The 18,535-nt window shown below is 39.3% G+C and overlaps 2 pseudogenes; one reads left to right on the top strand and one right to left on the bottom strand.

Moving 5' to 3' along the window:
* Positions 1–6,750: 6,750 nt before the first annotated feature.
* Positions 6,751–6,869, top strand: LOC112471933 (annotated as a pseudogene).
* Positions 6,870–7,641: 772 nt separating this feature from the next.
* On the bottom strand, positions 7,642–8,621 carry LOC102879134 (annotated as a pseudogene).
* Between the last annotated feature and the right edge of the window lie 9,914 nt (positions 8,622–18,535).

Genomic DNA, 18,535 nt, shown 5'->3' with positions numbered 1-18,535 from the left:
ACTTGGTGATGACACCACCAAAAAAAAAAATAGGTAAACTGAACTATATGAAAATTAAAATCTTTGTGCATCAAAGGAAAGTACCAACAGTGAAAAGGTAATCCACCACACAGACTGGTAGAAAATATTTGCAAAAGACACATCTGATAAAGTATTATATTATCCAATATTTACAAAGACATCTTAAAAACTCAAAATAATAAGAAAACAACCCAATTTAAAAATGGGCCAAAATACAGATGGCAAATAAGCATATAAAAAGATGCTCCACATCATCAGGGAAATGCAAATTAAACAGTGAAATACCACTACACATCTATTAGAAGGGAACACTGGCAAATAAATACCAAATGCTAGGGAGGATGCAGAGCAACAGGGACTCTGGTAAGATACAGTTTGGCAGTTTCTTACAAAACTACTTTACATACTCCTAAGTTTCAGCATTTGCATTCCTTGGCATTTATCCAAATAGTTGAAAACACATGTCCATACAAAAACTAGCACATGGTATTTATAGTAGCTTTATTTATCATAAATGTGCAAACTTAAAAGCAACCAAGATGTCATTCAGAAATATTCTGTATGACACTATAATGATGGATATATTTATCATTATACACATTTGTCCAAACCCATACAACAATGTACAACACCAAGAGTGAACCCTGAGGTCAACTATGGACTTCAGGTGATTAAAAGCAATCAAGGTATATTCATCAATTGTAATAAATGGCAAGGCTATGCATGTGTGAGGACGCGTATATGAGAAATCTCTGTGTACTCTCCTCTTAATTTTGTTGTGAACCTAAAACTGCTCTAAAAAAACTATGTATTAAAAAAAGGCAACTCATAAAATAGAAGAAACTATTTGCAAATCATAACCTGATAAAGGATTAACAACTAGAATACATAAAGAACTCCTACAATCAATCCAACAACCAAAACAACCTGACTACAACATAGGCAAAGAACTTTAATGCACACTTCTCCGAAGAGGATATACAAACAAGCAAAAGCAGATGTAAAAATGCTCAACATCACTATCATTAGGGGAATGCAAATCAAAGCCACAATACCTACCACTTCATACCCAGCACACTATGATGGCTATTATTAAAAAACAAACAAACAAACAAAAAAAACCCTCCCCCAAAAAGAGTTGACTAGGATGTGGAGAATTTGGAACTCTTGTATATTGCTGGTAGAAATGTAAAATGGGGCAGCGATGGTGGAAAAAAGTATGACAATCTTATAAAACAAACACAGATTTACCATAGGATCCAGTAATTTCACTTCTATGAACATACCTAAAATAATTTAAAGTAGGGGCATAATGAGACATTTGTACGCCCATGTTCATAACAACATTCCTCACAATAGCCAACAGGTAGAAACAACAGAAATGTCCATTGACCACTGAATGAATAAAAAAAATGTGGTATATATAGAGTGGAATATATTACTCATCTTTAAAAAAAAAAAAAAAATCCTGTACATGCCACAACATGGATGAACCTTGGAGATAGTTATGCTAAGTGAAATAAGCCAGACACGAAGGGACCAAACAGTGTATGATTCCACTTATATGAGGTATCTAGATGAGTCAAAATATACTAACAAAAAATAAAATGGTGGTTGCCACAGGTTGGCAGGAGCAGAAATGGAAATTATTGTTTAATGGGTATACAGTTTTAGCTTGAGAAGAAAAAGTTCTGGAGATGGATGGTGGTGATCAGCTGCATAACAATGTGAATCTGAACTATATGTGCTTAGAAATGGCTAAAATCACAAATTCTGTTAAGTAAATTTTACAAAAATAAGTCATGTTACTTGCCACAGGATTAATACTTATGCAAATGATTTTAGTGTAAATGAAATGATGAGTTTTTCAAAGTTTGAGTGTTTCTTACCTGCCTTTTAAGCATGTAAGAAAACATATGTAAACCAAACACAAAAATGTTCATTATAATTTCGACTATTAAAAGTGCCCATATAAATTTAAGTCCATACAGTTTTAAATTTAAAATTTCCTGAGAAAACTGAGGCTCCTCTGTCCATGACTGGGCCTGGGCAGCTCCACTAGCCTGGCTGACTACCGTGTCCCTTTTCACATGGATGTGAGGGTCCGCTGAGACTTCAAAAAGGCAAACACACACCACTTTCTACGATTATCTCCATCCCAGGCATGACTCCTTGCTCTCTACTGCTTTCCCTTCTGACAGACTCCCCTTGTACCACAAAATCCGTCCCCTTTTGAGGCCCACTCACTCTTGTCTGCCTTTCGGTTCCATTCCTATCCTCCCTCATTTCAGGATCCATCTGAAAGTAAAACCTGATTCACTACTCTCCCAATCTGAGCACCAGTGTTGGTCCTGGACCAGGACTCGGGGCCTCTCCTCAGAATTCCAGACCTGCAAATCCAGTTGCCCATGTGCCACCTCCACTTTGGGACATCTCAGAATGACCATGTCCAAAATCCAACTCCCAATCTTACCCCTGAATCCTGTTCCTACCACAACTTTCCCCATTTCCATTCTTTACATGTTCGGGCAAAAAATCTGGGGTGATTATTTACTTCCTATCATGGCCACATCTGATGTAGCAGGAAAATCTATCAGTTCTGTCTTTAAGCTCCATGAAGAATCTGCACCTATGTATGACCACTCTACTCCCACCTCTCTGGTCCAGCCAAAACCAAAACTTTTTGAGCCCTCCTCACTGGTCTCTTTCTCTCCGCCCTTATCATATCTCTTCCCTCTCAGACAGTTCTCCCTGAGCAATATTTGGAATAGTTTTAAACTCAGTGTCCATCCTCTGTTCCAACCTCCAAGGCTCCCAGGAGCCCCAGACTGACAGCCCAGCTGCTCAGGCTGCCATCACAGGCGTGTCTCCCTATACTCTGCTCCTTGCAAACATGAGTTGGACCCCCGGTTTCCTGAACGCCTCCTGCTCAAGCGTACGTCCAAGGCTTTAGACATGCTGGTGCCACAACCTGTAACACTCTTCCTCATGGTGCCTTTCAGAAATGGGGTCCCCCATCCACGAACACCCAGTGCTCTGGAGACGGCCTGGAACGGCAGTGACGTCGGCAGGAGACCCTGATTGGGGGCTTTAGGATTTGAGTGTGCTTTAGGCCAAGTGAGGGTCCAGAGAACACAACACTCACTCAGGCGGGATGCAGTAACATAGCCATGCTGGAAGAACCTGTGGGCGTAGCACTGCCGGGAGGCCGTGTGATATAATGGGGACCTGGGTGGGCATCCTGGAAGCAGGTCACCCTGGCAGCGCTCACATCGAACCCTAAACACGACACTGCAGTGATGACATTTTCTCTTACTCCCCCCGCTCGATACCTCGGTCCAACCCAGTGACCTCGAGCTTATTACCACCAGTGAACGGCACCAAGAACCAAAATGATCACCACGTGGAACATTCTGGAAGTCCTACCCCGATTTGGTACGCACTCACGGAAAGGCCCCTCTCTGGGCTTTCATTGGTCCAGGATGGAAGACGCATGTTCTGGGAAATGCAGTCCCATTACCCAGGTGGCCGTTTGGAGGAGCGCTCCAGCCTGACCGTCTGCGCATTGGCTAAGTGGTATAGTGGAGACCAAGAAAAAGTACATCAAAACTAGAGTCAGCAATGCCTACCACTTATAAAGAACAAGATTTAACTTGGGTTTCTCAACATAAAAGTGGATGCACCATTACATTTAAAACGTTAAAAGACAGACTTGGCACAGTCCTTCGTTTTTTCTTTTATTACATATATAATAAATATTATTTACATATATATTATAGTATGTAGTTTTGTTTTCTATATAAAGGCTACCTCAATGAAAATCTTGGAGAGAATAATCAAATAAGGTAATTCAAGTCACTAGATTCTGGAATAAAATGGAAAGTAAAAGTAACAAATCATGGTATGTTTCATTTTTGGCTAAATTTTTTAATATTGATAGCAGACATCTATTATTCTCAGTATTAATTATTTTAACTTGGAGTACTTAATGGTGTTGCAAGACAAAATGACTAAGATTGTGCTATTAAAACAAAGCTCATCAGTTTAATTAAACTTAGTAAGCCTGATATCGTCAAGTATTGGTAACACTGAAGACATTCGTAAATATTATAAATTTAAATCTGTGCCTCCTGTGAAAAAGAAATTCCTACCCTTGATACATACTCTAGATAAGTGTTCGTTTATAAACTAGAAAATGTGGCATGTTTGCAATAGTGATATTTATATTTTCCAATACCATGCACAAAGAACCTCTCCAAAGAAACTTTCAACAGAAGGTTGTAGAAATACATATTCACAGATCTGTGCTATAGAATACTAAACAAAAATGAAAAAGAAGCACTTGATAAACACACAAGAACAATGGTAAAGTCATGAATACCATACTGTGCAAATGAAATTAAGCAGATAATAATCCTTATCATACATTTCCATTTGTACAAGGTTTCCACAGAGGGAAAACTCTACTACATTGGTAAGTGTTCGTGGAAGAGTAAAACTGTCAAGATAACCCAAGAAATGCTTACTTTGAACATCAGAAAATTACCTAGGAGATAATTAGAGGTATGTGATATCATTGGAGATCCCTGGGCTCCTTCCTCCCTGTACCCCTCCTCAGCTCTGGAGCCAGGTGACCTGGGATGACTGCATTATCTCTGGGTCTCAGTCCTCAGTGCTGACTCTTACCAGCTGTGTGACCTTGGGCAAAGAAACCTTCCTGTCACACTATTATTACCTACCATCCAGCCTGTTCTTCCACCAAGCAGCTTTTGGAAAAGTTTTACAACTCTAACTCTGTCTTTCACAACCCTCCATGATTTTCAGCATCCTGAGAATGTCCATCCAACTGCTCAGCCTGCCACTCCAGGCATCACTCCTAACATTTTGTCACAATAATATAAACACAGCCACTTTAAAATGGAACTGGAACTGCCATGCCAGAGGAACTGCCTTGCACATCTTGCGCCTGAAACCTCTGGCATTCTGAAACACAAAATAGCCTTTGGACTGGGCCTAAAGCAACCTTAAGCCCCAAAAGAACTATTTGCAAAAATAACAAGAAAACATTTTTATGACTATTGGACTGAAAATTGAAAACATTGTCCAGAATCAGCATCACTGTCTTAGGTCATCCTGCATCAGCAGAAGTGCCCTCCATTGAAATGTCTCCACTTCTATTCAGTACCCCTTGTCTTTGTCTCCTTGTCAGAAGGCTATTTGCACTTTTGCCTGAATCAAAGCTTCCAGAATACCTATTTTGTTAAAAATCTGAAATAAATGCTCCCTTGCGCTCACTTTGGGCGGCCTTTTATTCTTAGATTAGCATGTCTATTCCCTGGACAAACCTAACAAACTCCAGGTTCCCAGGTCCTCCGGGCTCAGCCACCCCCTCTTCTTCACACGAACGGTCCCTCCGCCTGTGACCTTCTTCCATCACCCCACACATCGCCCACCAGCGGCTCACCAGTCCGGGACACAGGGGCCTCCACAACGGTAGTAGCGCCCACATGCAGAGCTTTAGGGATCAAGGTGGCTGAGGGCGGTGAGGCCCCAAGGGATGTGCCCTCACCTCAGCCATCCGACTCTGGGGGCGGGGCGGAAGCGGAGCGGGCACCCGGGCAAGGCAGTCCCTGTCCTAGCCCTGGTTACCTGGACAGCATCGCTGAGCCTCACAATGGTCTGTTTGATGGAAAAGCGCCTCCTCGGTTACGTATTCTCAGTTATGACCCAACGCTCACAAGACAGGATTAAATCACCTACACTAGAACAATGGTCAAAGTAAAACGACTGTATCTATTTTTTACCAGCATAATATTCAATAGAAATCATTGTTTATACTTTGGACCTGTGATATGCAAATTAAGAATCCCTATACTGATTTTAAATCTGTTGAAAATTAAAATAACATGAATGATAAAGCTCTCTCACAGACTAGTTCTTTAAAATAACCAAGAAAAATTCAGAGACTATGTGTATAATTACTTAAAAAACAACAAAAGAGGTAAATTTGAAATTTTTTGATAACTTTGGAATTCAGTGAGATATAAAGACTCATAATTTGGGTATTAAATAAATACTATTGGCATTTTAATACACATAATTACAGGGGCATATAATAACACATACTTGACTAAAGTTGGTAGAATTTCATTATAAAAGATTGAAAAAGTACAATTTTCTAGAGAGAAATAGGCCTTTAAAAAAATTGGCTATTGGTGTTTGGAATTAAAGTCTCTTGAAATACTAAATTTGGTGAAACTAGCAGAGAAAAACAATTTGTAAATTATTTAGATAATCTTGGCCATCAGAAATTGATAATGCATTTTCCTTGAGGGTTAAATAATATCCAACACCTTTTTTTTTTGTGATGATTATGACCCATAGCTTACATCTGCACAGGAAAATTAAAGTGTAAAATAGAGCAAGCACTCAAAAATTCATAAGGCCGTTGATATTTTCAATAAAGGTATTATATCCCTTTTGATTCAGATCTTGTTTTTTATTGTTGTTTGACATCATTATTTTGCTAGATAGATTATTCATCATTCATTTTTCAATTCAAATTATAACAATAAAGTGTTAGAGTATCATTAGTAAAAACAAGTAAAAATTTTTAAATGAAATATTTTATAAATAACTTGTAATAAGGAACCCTGCTATTTTCACTCGCCAGATTGAATCCCTTCACTGTCATTTTCCTCAAACAGAAGTTCAAATTTCTTGGCCCATGCCTACGGCCATGCCACCCCCAACACGCCCGATCTCGTCTGATCTCAGAAGCTAAACAGGGTTGGGCCTGGTTAGTACTTGGATAGGAGACCACCTAGGAATACCGGGTGCTGTAGGCATTAAAAAAAAAAAAATTTCTTGGCCTGTGCTAAGCAGTTACTCAGGACAACCATCCCCTTTGTCTGTGCTGTGCTCCCATCTCTCAATAATACTTCCAGCATGCAGGATTCCTCTCCCTCCCGTGAGACTGCATGTATCTTCTTTTTTTACCTGGGTCTTTCCAGGTGATTTGCCTTCAGTCAAAAAGATGAATTCAACAGTGCTTTGAAATACATTCAAATAAAACTGAACAATCTAACCAAAAACTTTCCTGGAATCTCTATAAGGTTCAAAGTACCAGACTTCCCTAGGGCCTTAAACTTAAGAATTTCTCTCCATTACACTATTTTTCAATGTCCTGATCTTCTCCACTGAAGAACTTAACAGTTGGAATGAGGAATTTTTTTTTCGGTATATACATGATGTTCATTTTTAGATCTACATTAAGATTGATACAGACAAGGACATTACTGTCCTTATTTGCAATAGCATCACACATTCCTGACATTTAAGATGTTCCCAAATATTAACAAATGTTGAAATGAATATTTTTAAAATTAAATTTATTGGGATGACATTGGGTCAATAAAATTATATCGATGAATATTATAATTATATATAATACATCATCTATATATTGCATTGTGTGTTCACCACCAAAGCCAAATCTCATTCATCACCATATATTTGACCCCTTTTACTGTTTTCTACCTACCCCCCTCTCCCCTTTCCCTCACTCACATGTGGGATATAAAACTGAGAGCAACAAAAATGAATAAGACAGACAAAAACTCATAGACACAGACAACAGTTTAGTAGTGACCACAGTGAAATGAATATCTGGATGACGGAGAACAGACTCATGGAACTACAACCAGATTAGGAAACTGATTTCCTTGCCCCGCAGGCAAAGTAGAGATGAGAGACACGGGTGTCACTGATGATGATCAGAAAGGGGAATAATGTTGGAAAAGATGGTGCCACAAACACCAAGATGTTCACCATCCACTGGCCTCGATTTACAGCTAGAGTCATCCAAATTGTCAAAATGCTGCTGGCTGAATAAAATGTACCAAAGGATCAGGATCAGGATCAGGATGGTGCGTGTGGCTCTGGCCTCATGGGAGGGTCTATTCCTGCAAATGTGTTGGACTCACTGCTTGTATCTGCGTAGGTCAAGAACTAGGGAGCAACTAGTCCAGACCATAAAGCCCAAACTCATAAAGTCAGGGGGAAAATATATCACTGTAATTAATGAGTCAACAAAACCCTCTTTCATATGCCAAGAACAGTATCCATAATTACCTTTCACACTAACATTCTTCCGTTCAACAGACCATTTACTGTTGTAGGAACAAATAAATTTATCATGAGATGCAGGATCCAGCAGAGGGAACAGCAGAAGGCAATGAACTTTATGGGTCTAATCTTGAGCTCCATCAACTCCGAATACTGGGGTTCAGCTTAATGACCAGGAAGCCATTGATGAGGCAGATGGTGCTGAAGGAAACACCTGTGGTCACTTGGTGAGAATGGAAGACAAGTTTACATCCAGTATCATCCAGAAAATACCTCCATCCAAAAGCTGCCATTGTCTGAGGGATACCTTTAGAGAAAAGAACCACACAGTTGACTGAGACCAGCTGCATGAGAATCAGGTCTGTGGGTCTCAAATTATGTCAAGTAAGCAAAGTGAAGTTATAAAGACCAAGGAGGGAGAGATTTTCCATGAGACTAATTCCTGTCTGAGTGAGGAACATAGTCCCCCATATCCCAGCTGGCAGAAAGCATCACATCAGTACCTCGAGGGCATGGGTTGCAACTGATATCAGAGGAATAAGCCGTTAAATAAAGGAAAATAAATGTCACCATCACCATATCCTTCGATTTTTAAAATTTAGCCTCTTCCATATATTCTCACTGTAAGTGGGTAGTTAGAATTTTTGCTCATGTGTGCAAAGGTAAGTCAATAAAGACCTGGATTTTAAACAGTCTTTGTATGCAGCTCCAGGGTCAATGGAGGCGGCACAACTGCACAATGAGATTTTTACAGCTGTAAGATCTCTGTACACACATATGGACTTCTCTCCATGATATATTCTTACATGGAAAAGACAAGATATAGAACATGTGTAAGGGTATTTTTTTAAGAATATAAAAATGTAAATATAGGGGCAGAGACTGAATGGGATAAAAGGATAGAAATGTAAACTAGGTTTTCTGAAGTAGTCTGAGTTACATATTTGACATGTAGAAATATAAATATATCACATAGTTATCAAAAAATTAATAAAATTCAGATACCAGAGTCCATAAAATTCAAAGTTAAATGAAAAGATTACCCTGATTGTCTATCAGCATGATATTCTATGGATACTTGTAAGAAAATGTCAAGTTCCTGGAAAACAGGCATGGATGAAGGCAGAAATGCCTGAAAAGAAATAGTAAACTATTTCTATAGAAACAATATTTTGCAAATTATACTAGCATCAACAATTTGAAACATATAAAAATCTATTAATATAATTGCTAAACAAGCCTTTTAGTATAAGACAAAAAATTATATGCATGAAATAAAATTTTCAATATCACTCACAATCTACATTAAAGCAGAAATAATGCATGTAATTAAAACATATATGTATTTTCTATTTTCATTAGAAAAAGTCTAGACATAAGCAAGTGCATAGTAATGACCATCTAAATTAACTAATGTGGTTAATGGTGATACCTAAATGCCATTCCTCACCAAAAGAAAACAAAACTTGAAGATAAGTGACACCGCTGGGGGTGGGGCTGAAAACATCCAAGATGTCCCTAAAACATGTTATCAAACATAGTTAACTACACATTTCATTAAATAAGCTTTTTCCCCTGACATGGGAGACAGAATGACCCTTGCTTTTCTCTAAAAGTTAACATTCTTCTAATAAAGACAGAAATGTTAGAGACACATTATTAGACTCCATTTAGCCCAATATACTCCCCCTGCAAACAAAACATACAGACAACGGATGTCTGCTCAGTGGCTGGGCTCCCATATTCTCTTCTTGTCACTTGCCTGAGCATAAAGCCTGGAGAGTAAAAACTTGAGGGTCCCTGTGTGCAGTCAGGGACATGGGAGAGATGACTTCGGAGAGGGCTGTAACAGGAAGGAGAGGAGAGAGGTCAGGCAGTATCAGCACAGGTCAATGAGACTGGCAATATGCCAAGGGTTTCCTAAAATCAAATCTGTGCTGAATAGACATGCAAGCGTTTGTAAGTGTGTGATAGTTTTCTGTTCCAATCCCAAGAAACATGTATGAGTGAATTTTCTAATGAAGTCCATCTCAGAATCTGATACATATTTGAAAAGAACCGCTACTTATCTAGTGGGCACTTGCTGTTGGGGTAGTAGATGCCCAGACAGCACCTGTGCAGGTGTGGAAAGGGCCTCTGAACCCAGCATTAAAGCTTTGGGTTTCCATCTCATCTCTTTGTCGGGAAGTGATTGTCATTTCATCTATAATTGCAGTGACAATGTCTGCAATGAGAATGGAGTGTGTCTGTGAAGATCATTTAATTGTGCAAATTGTCAAAAGCAATTATAGTGAATAATAAAAATATCAAATGGAAGTGGCAGAAACAGATGGGGCAGACCCCACATTTGAAATCAACAATAATCTCAATGGAAATTCAGTAGAGGACTCTGAGATCTACTGAGTGAGAGATGTCAAGCACAAACTCTGCTGGAGTTTTAATCACCTTGGTGGTTTCTCTTCCAAATATAATTCTTTTTAAATTCTTGAGTCTCTGTGGGAACTCATAGTGAAGGGAGGACAGTGAATGAAAAGTTAGAAGTAGCCAGAGTGGTTCAAAAAGACAGGAGTATTACAGTGACATATGTTTTCAGTGCTTCAAGAAAGATTAATTTTATAGTTTATGTGAGTCACACATGTTTCTGGGTACAGAAGATATATTAACACACAAAACATTACAATAATTTCGCCACCATAGAACTTTTACAGATAGTAAATGATGCTCTCATTATTAAGTTATGCAGTTTGTTATTAACTCATGGGTTCCATGGAAAAGAGAGAAAAACAGGTGATAGATATCATAAAATGTGGGAGCATAAATGGTTACAAAATTGAATGGGATGTTCGTGGTAGGACTCACAGTGATTATACTATTTTAGAAAATGCTCTTTGAGATGAGAAAAGGATTATTTCTTTTCCAATTCATATATATGTATATTTTTCCTGTCATCTACTGAATAGTCATATGGTCTAATGTTAAAGGTCAATAAATAAAGTAATAGTTCTTTGATTCCTGAACTTAGATGAAATATTTTAATAATGGATGCTATGTTTGGTGTTTCTGGTAGGGTTTTTTTGTTGTCGATATTTATGAAAAGTTTAAGGAAGATCTCTTCTATTTGTTTTAAAATGTCAAGAAGGGTTGAAATTACATAAAACTATTTGATTCATTTGAGTTGATTTCATGATAGATCTGGTTTCCTACTAGGCAAACACATGAAATCATTTTTGTATTTTAAAAATGTGATATAATTTCAAACTTATAGAACAGCTGCAAGAATTTTAAAAGATACACTTGTAAACTCCAAATGTGACATTTTAAATCTTTTGCTCCAATTTATTTTTTTCTCACTCTCTGTCCCCACATAAACATGTGACATACATGTATGTTTATATACACAGAAACATAGATATAAAATGCATTCTGAATAATTGGTATATAATTTGGAAATGTATTTCCTATTTACAGGGAATACTTCAATGTACTATTCCTGAAAGCACAGAGATTTTCTTACATATAATCAGAGCACTATATTAAAATCAGGAATTTCATTAGGGGCCCAAAAGTATTGTTTAAACAACAATATATAATACACTGCTATTGTTTGTTCCAATTTTGCTAAAGTATGTATTATAGTGGCATATTTTACAAATCTATTTTTTCTATTCCCTTTTCACAGAAAGGGTCTAGTTGCAAGGTGCCCCAGACTATCAGCTCTCTATGCAATTTCCTTTTGTGAAAAAAGAGAGAGCTTTTTGAAAAAGAACCTTGATCTCAAGCCTGGGACAGGAAATTTACAAGATGAAGCTGAAATATGTTTTTGAACAAGACATCAGAGAAGATAACAAGGATAACAAAACTCATGGTCACGTTGAAAGGACCCTGGCACCAATTTGAAGAGGAAGGTTCTCACTGCCAAAGATAAGACAAGTTAAGTACTTTATGAATGAACCGAAACACATCAGTAAGTTAAAAATCCATATGTCCCTAATGATCTTATAAAAATAATAATCCAACATTAGATAACCTTAAAGTATTTCAAGGAAAAAAAAATTCTGAAGACTAATAAATAAGGAGGATGGTATCAAGCATTTATTTTGCTTTTTCTGCACTGACTCTTTCTGGGCAACTAATGAGGGAATATCCTTCTTCATAGAATTCTACCTGATGGCTTCTTGAGCCCAGTCTTCCCAAAATATAATTTTGATAGATCTAAGTTCATAAAAAACATATTAAAAAAAGATACTAAAAGATATTTTTAATGTAACCTAATTAAAATAATAAATTCTATTAATAGAGGAAGCTATCCTGACAATATTTAGTATCCATATTAATCAGTTTAATAAAAGACAAAAATTCTAGCAAATTCATAAATAGGTATTTACAGGTATTAAGGGACATATTTTTTCATAATTTCTTATATACTCAATATTTAATTATGGATCCCTGATAAATATTTTGTATCATCCTTTCTATCTATAAAAACAATAGTAAATTAATTACTATTTTAGGATTAAGTGGACAAAAAACTTCAAAACGTTTCAGATCTTCTGAGTACAGAGTGTGTGTGTGTGTGTGTGTGTGTGTGTGTGTGTGTGTGTGTGTGTATAACACATTTTAATATGTTTATATATCACATCCTAATTATTTACAGTTTTAACTCATATGGAATTTTATTGTAAGGATCTAAATTTTTTAAGTATTCCAGAGCACCGAAATGAAGAATCTTCTAAGTAAAAACTTTTACTTGCAATCATATTCCACTGATATACATTGTATTGAATAAATGATATAATTAAAATTAAAAAGTGAAACTGGAATGAAGACTTTGGGGGCGAAATCAACTGACTCGATAAACATAAGATCCTCTGAGTGGTAACAGAGGGAGGGAGAGAACACATCATCCAAGCAATAATGATTTACTTTCTAAGGACTTCACTGAGTAGATTTTACAGAAGGAATGGAGGGAAGGGCCAATTAAGAGAGAAGGAACTGTTTATTTCCAAAGAAACCAAATGTTTCTGAAAGAGTCCACACTGAGGACGAGAGTGCTTACTATCTGGATGTACAAGAGGGCATGGAGGAGTCCAGAGGCTTCAGAGAGGAAAGTTCACTCTAATGTTACACATATATAGTACATTCGAACTGTGTCATCCATAAAGTGTTTCCTGATGGGAATGTGAGATGATGAGATAGATTCTATTTCTTCTGAGTGTCTAACAGTTATTTGAAAAAAATAGCTACTCACCAAATTCATGTTTGATGCCAGGACAGTGATAGCAGAGGCAGCATCTGTGCAGGTGTGGGAAGGGGTCATCAAGGACAATAAGATAAAGGCTTGAGATTCAGTGAGCTCATCTCCTTCCTGGGAAGGGATTATCATTTCACCTGTATTTGCACTGATAGTATCAGCATAGAGACTTGAAATTATCTCTGAAAATAATTTGATTTGTGCGTAACACTGACAGCTCTTACTGTTTATTAGTGAAGTTATCCAAGAGGGTGAGGAGAACAGAAATAACCAGAGAAAAGTCTTATTTTGGATGTCTAAAAAAATAAGGTGTCATGGGAAGATCAGTGGAAGACATTAAGTCTAAGAAGCATAAGAGTGAAGCAGAATACAACTCCATGCTTGATTGCTGCCCATCCAAAGTGTCTTTATTCCATTCCCCCAAATTATTCTTTTTCACTCCCAAGAAATCTACACAGTAGGAGCCTTCAGGCCAATGAGAGAGAAAGCAGCAGGAAAAGTTTTCACAGGGTAAAAACCACTCTCATTTTGCTTTAGCACACATGTAGTAAGCACCTACTCTAGGCCAAGTACTTTTCTAAGTGATCGAGATATATCAGGAAACCAACCAGGCAAAGAATTGTGCCCTCATAGAGCTTGTATTCTAGCTCAGGAAGACCAACAAAAGCAGATAATCTTGTTACTATGCACAATGAGTAGAGTGTGTGAGTGGCAGCTGCTGAAGGTGGTGGAGATATGTGGTGATGGTAACAAAATAGTAGGGGGAGAAGTCTTACAAATCAGGGGCTATTGGGATAAGGACCTATGGAAGGTGGAGGTTGACTCATGTGTATATCTTGCTTCAGGCCAAATAATCAGCCACTACAAAAGCCCAGAGGCCCTTCAGAAGGAGAGGTTTGAGAGGCAAAGTTAGAGAGGCAACCATAGGTACATTGTGCAATTACTGTGGGGATTGACTCAATGAGAGGTCAGAGGCCATACGAGATCTTGATCAGAAGTGGTTCATGACTGCTGTTGAGATTATACTATAGAAGGGTCTGGGTGGAAGCACAGAAACCACTTACAAGATTCTGAATGTGAGATGATGGTGGTTCTGACTTAGAGGGAGCAGGGTTGATGATGGAAAGCAGCCCAAACCCTGGTACATTTTGAAGGAGAAGCCAACAGAAATCATATGGGATACATATGAGAAGTGAGAGAAAGAAGATTCAAGGATAAGTCTGAGAATTTTTGCCTAGACACATGGAATATGAAATGCTATTAAAGGGATGGGGAAGGCTGAAGTTAGGGTAGGTTTTTAGGGAAAATTAGGAGTTTAGATATACACCTAGTTCAGTTTCAGGTGCCTACTGCATGTCTAAGAGTAATGTCAAGCAGAGAATCAGCTACAAGCCCAAAATTTGGGAGAAGAAACTGAGCTGAACCCATAAGTTTGAGAACTGTTGGCTTGTGGATGGTATATCCAACATAGGACAGGGTGAGATCCCAGAGAAGTGAAATAAAAGTTCAGGATATGAAAACAGAGAGTGCTGAAAATATTCTTGTGAAACTGCTGCCCAAAAGTAAGAGACATGGAAGAAGCAAGGAGCATATTTGGCCAAGGAGTGAGCGGGCAGGCAGGCTATTACTTACAGAGAAGATAGTATTTACTATGCCAGTTGTAAAAGAAAAAAGAGCATCAGTGGCTCAAATCAAACAAGAGATCTGATCAACCACAAGGTCAGGTTCCCATTGGCCACTTTACCATACTTCCAGGACAAAGGTAGGATATTTATAAAAGCGATCCAACATACTTATCTGCTAATTTTATCATTTGTCACTTTTGCACTTGTTTCTATTGATTTTTTCTTGTGCTAATATGTTATCTCTTATATTCCTGCTTCTTTGTGTTCCCACTAATTATTTATTGGGTACCAGACAAGATAAACTGCACATTGGGCATTGCATTTGTTAATCTCTTTAAATAGCGTCAGATTTTGACATGGCTTTCAGCAGTTTTCTCTTTGAACACTTGCTTTTAATTATTTTCAGGGTGGATCCAGAGCAGATTTTAGTTTGTTTAATTAAGTCCCACTATCTGGGTGAAATATTTCTGAGGGCTCTACTTGTATAACTAACAGGTGTTTCCACTCTGGCAGATGATCACATAAACCTTCCCCAGTCCCACGTGAACTCCAGGAATTATCTGGTATACTGCCCTTTAGTGGTACTTTCCTAAACCTCAGATAATTCATTCCAGTTATGTTTGTACAGATCGGGGCATAGCCAACAATTTCAGTGGATCTTTCCTCAGCAATTTGCCTCTCATCTTTCCCTGTGTCCTCCATCTTTAGGTTCCTACCCTCCCATGCTATGCCACCTGAATTCTGGTCACATTAGCCTTCTTGTACCCTGATTTTTGTCTCCAGGCTCTAAGTGGGGGAAATCACAGGGCCACACTCTTTTGTTTCCTTTCTGGGAAGCAAAATATCTCAATGGCTACTTCTGAATTTCTTAAGACTTGTGGTACAACAGGAAACAAAAACCAAAAGAATTGATCAGAAAACAGGAAATAAAATAAACAAGATCTTTGCCAGGCAGAGAAAAAACACCAAAAAATAAAACTGTCACAATCTGAGAGCAGTCTTTTTTCCCAATAGAAAGACCTGGGCCTTTGCCCAATGTGGCTTCCACTTGTTCCTAGGGGCTCATTTATAATGACCAGTAACGTACCTTCCCTAGAACCTGCAGTCAAGTCAACCTGTGATGGAAAAAGCCCCTACTACCCTTGAATGAGAAGTGGCCTCTTATTCACGTTGGTACCGCATACTCTGGGACAGCCCACAAACACCCCATGTGAGATCATCACCCAGAGGATGTCCGCGACATCCTGGTCCACTTGGACCAGCTTCCTTCACTCCAGACCTAGAGCTCCAGCTCTTATTATGGTGTTTTTTGTGGGGTGAGGGGGCGACTTTGCAGCAGGGCCGGGAGGCAAAGAGAAGCTAAAACCTTGAGGTGCTGGGGACTAGGGCAAAGGGGCCTGGGAATTGAGTTGATATGGAGAACGGGTGATAGGAAATGCCAAGCGCGTCATTGGGGCCCGAGGCGGAGTGGGCATCCATGCAGGAGTGGGCACAATTAGCAGTCCTGAAGATGCAGGTGGCAGGTATGGGAGGAAGGTGAGGGGAGGGCAGAGTCAGAAGTCGGTGTGGAGGCTGGGCCCTGGATGCCAAGCTATGGAAGGAGCTGGCTGCCACGACATAGGAAGAGCCTGGGGAGCCGCCAGGGCAGGCACAGCTGGACAACAGGGGAGGGCAGGGAAGTCAACCCTCACTAGCCTTTAGGTGAGGAGGAATTCCCAAAGGCTGGGCTGCTGGGGACTGCAGGGGTCAAAGGCAGCAGAACCTGGCATCTGTAGGCCAGAAAGCCCAGGAAGGTACAGCCGGTTAGCCCAGAGCTCTCTCTAAACTCCACCTGGGCACCCGCCTCCTTGACCCCTCAGCCCCTAAGCCAGCAGTTTGAGATTTCAAGGCTCTGGCTTCCTTCTCCTTGGAACTAAAGCCTCTCTAGGCAAGTTCTGCCCCGGTCCCACCCAGCTTCTTCATATCTTTGCTGCCCTGAGCCCGGAGGCAGGGTTCCCCCAGGCCCTGGGTTCCAGCGATCCTTGGATGGTGGCAGATTGTGTCCCTGGAGGCTCTGGGAAAGCAGGTTCCTGCTTGTTTGGGTGGGCAGAATCCAGTTCCATGTGGTTGTAGGACTGGGTCTCTCTATGCTCCCTGGATGCTCTCAGGCTGTACTGAGGGGATCTGTGAAGACACTTTCCTTATTTTATTTGACTGAACTCTAACCTCTTGATCTTGCTGAGCCAGTACGGAGGTTGCGGTACTGTCCTTAGCTCCTAGCATTCCTCTTCAGTCTGGTGCACAGCTGTATTCCAGAAACAGCAATGGGATATTGGACGGCTATTTTGTTCTCTGCCATACATTTCACTGTTCTGTCTACAACTTTCTCCCTGCAGCTGAGAAAGGTTCGCCACATTTATAAAGACCCATGTGATTAGATTGAGCCCACCTGAGATGTCTCCTTGCAAAGTGCCTAACATTGATTATATATGCAAATCCCACTGACCATCCCTACTGACATTCATAGGTTCTCAGGATTAGGGCATGGACATCGTCGGAAGCAATTATTCTGCTACGACAGTTTAACCTCTGGTTATCTGTCCTGTTTGCAAAATATATTGAACCCATCCAAAGATATACATAGATCTCATTCCATTGTTGACTCAGCATCCAGATCTCATCTAAGTCTCATTGGCTCAAAACCCCCAAATCTCATCATCTGAACTGGCCAAATCAGGTGTGGGTGAGGTTCTGGGTATAATCTACCCTGTAGTGCATATCCTCTCTTTCTGTGGGTCTGTAAAACTAAGAAACATGGCATCTTCTCCCCCAAATAAAATGGTGGAACAGACCTAGGATAATAGTTATACACATTGTTTCAAAAGGGGAGAAAATGGAAGGGAAAAAAGCCATCAGTCTCAAAACATTTTGAAACCAAGCTAGGTGAACTTCATAAGGATCAAGGCCTGGCAATATTATCTGTGCCTCTGAGATCTGCCTACTGGGCTCGAAGCTCCCAGCTCTGGGTTCTACTCCGAGTCACACTTCATTTTTCATTAAAGTAACAGGTTTGCAGCATAGCTTCCTCAGCCAGTTTCATCTGTGTGTAACACCTAAGGTCTGTAACCTTCAATTTCATATTGTCCTTTTAGATCCAAAGTGTTTCTATTAGAATAAAAATTTCAAGAACTTTGTGGGTCTCCTGTATATGTCAAAGATTCACTCCACTAGGCAAAAGTTTGGTCCACAGATTTCCACCCCGCCCAGAAAATCCCATTTTGGGCTTTTGCTGAGATGGCTGAGTGACATTTAAGCTTCCTAGATGCTCGCTGTTTATATTGAGGGGACCTCATAGTGTGACTCAATTGATTTTTGATCTTGCTTAGATATTACAAAAGGTATATAGCCTCAGCTATTTCTTTAGAATATGCTTTCCTGAACATGAATCTCTTAATTTCAATGTCTTTTGCAATTAATGGGTTAAGAATTTCCCAAATCAAGTCTTGGGTTTTTTCTATTTAACAGTTCTTCC

The sequence above is a fragment of the Pteropus alecto genome, unplaced genomic scaffold (assembly GCF_000325575.1).
Source record: "Pteropus alecto unplaced genomic scaffold, ASM32557v1 scaffold281, whole genome shotgun sequence".
NCBI classification, from domain to species: domain Eukaryota; kingdom Metazoa; phylum Chordata; class Mammalia; order Chiroptera; family Pteropodidae; genus Pteropus; species Pteropus alecto.
This window is presented reverse-complemented; position numbering and strand designations above follow the sequence as displayed.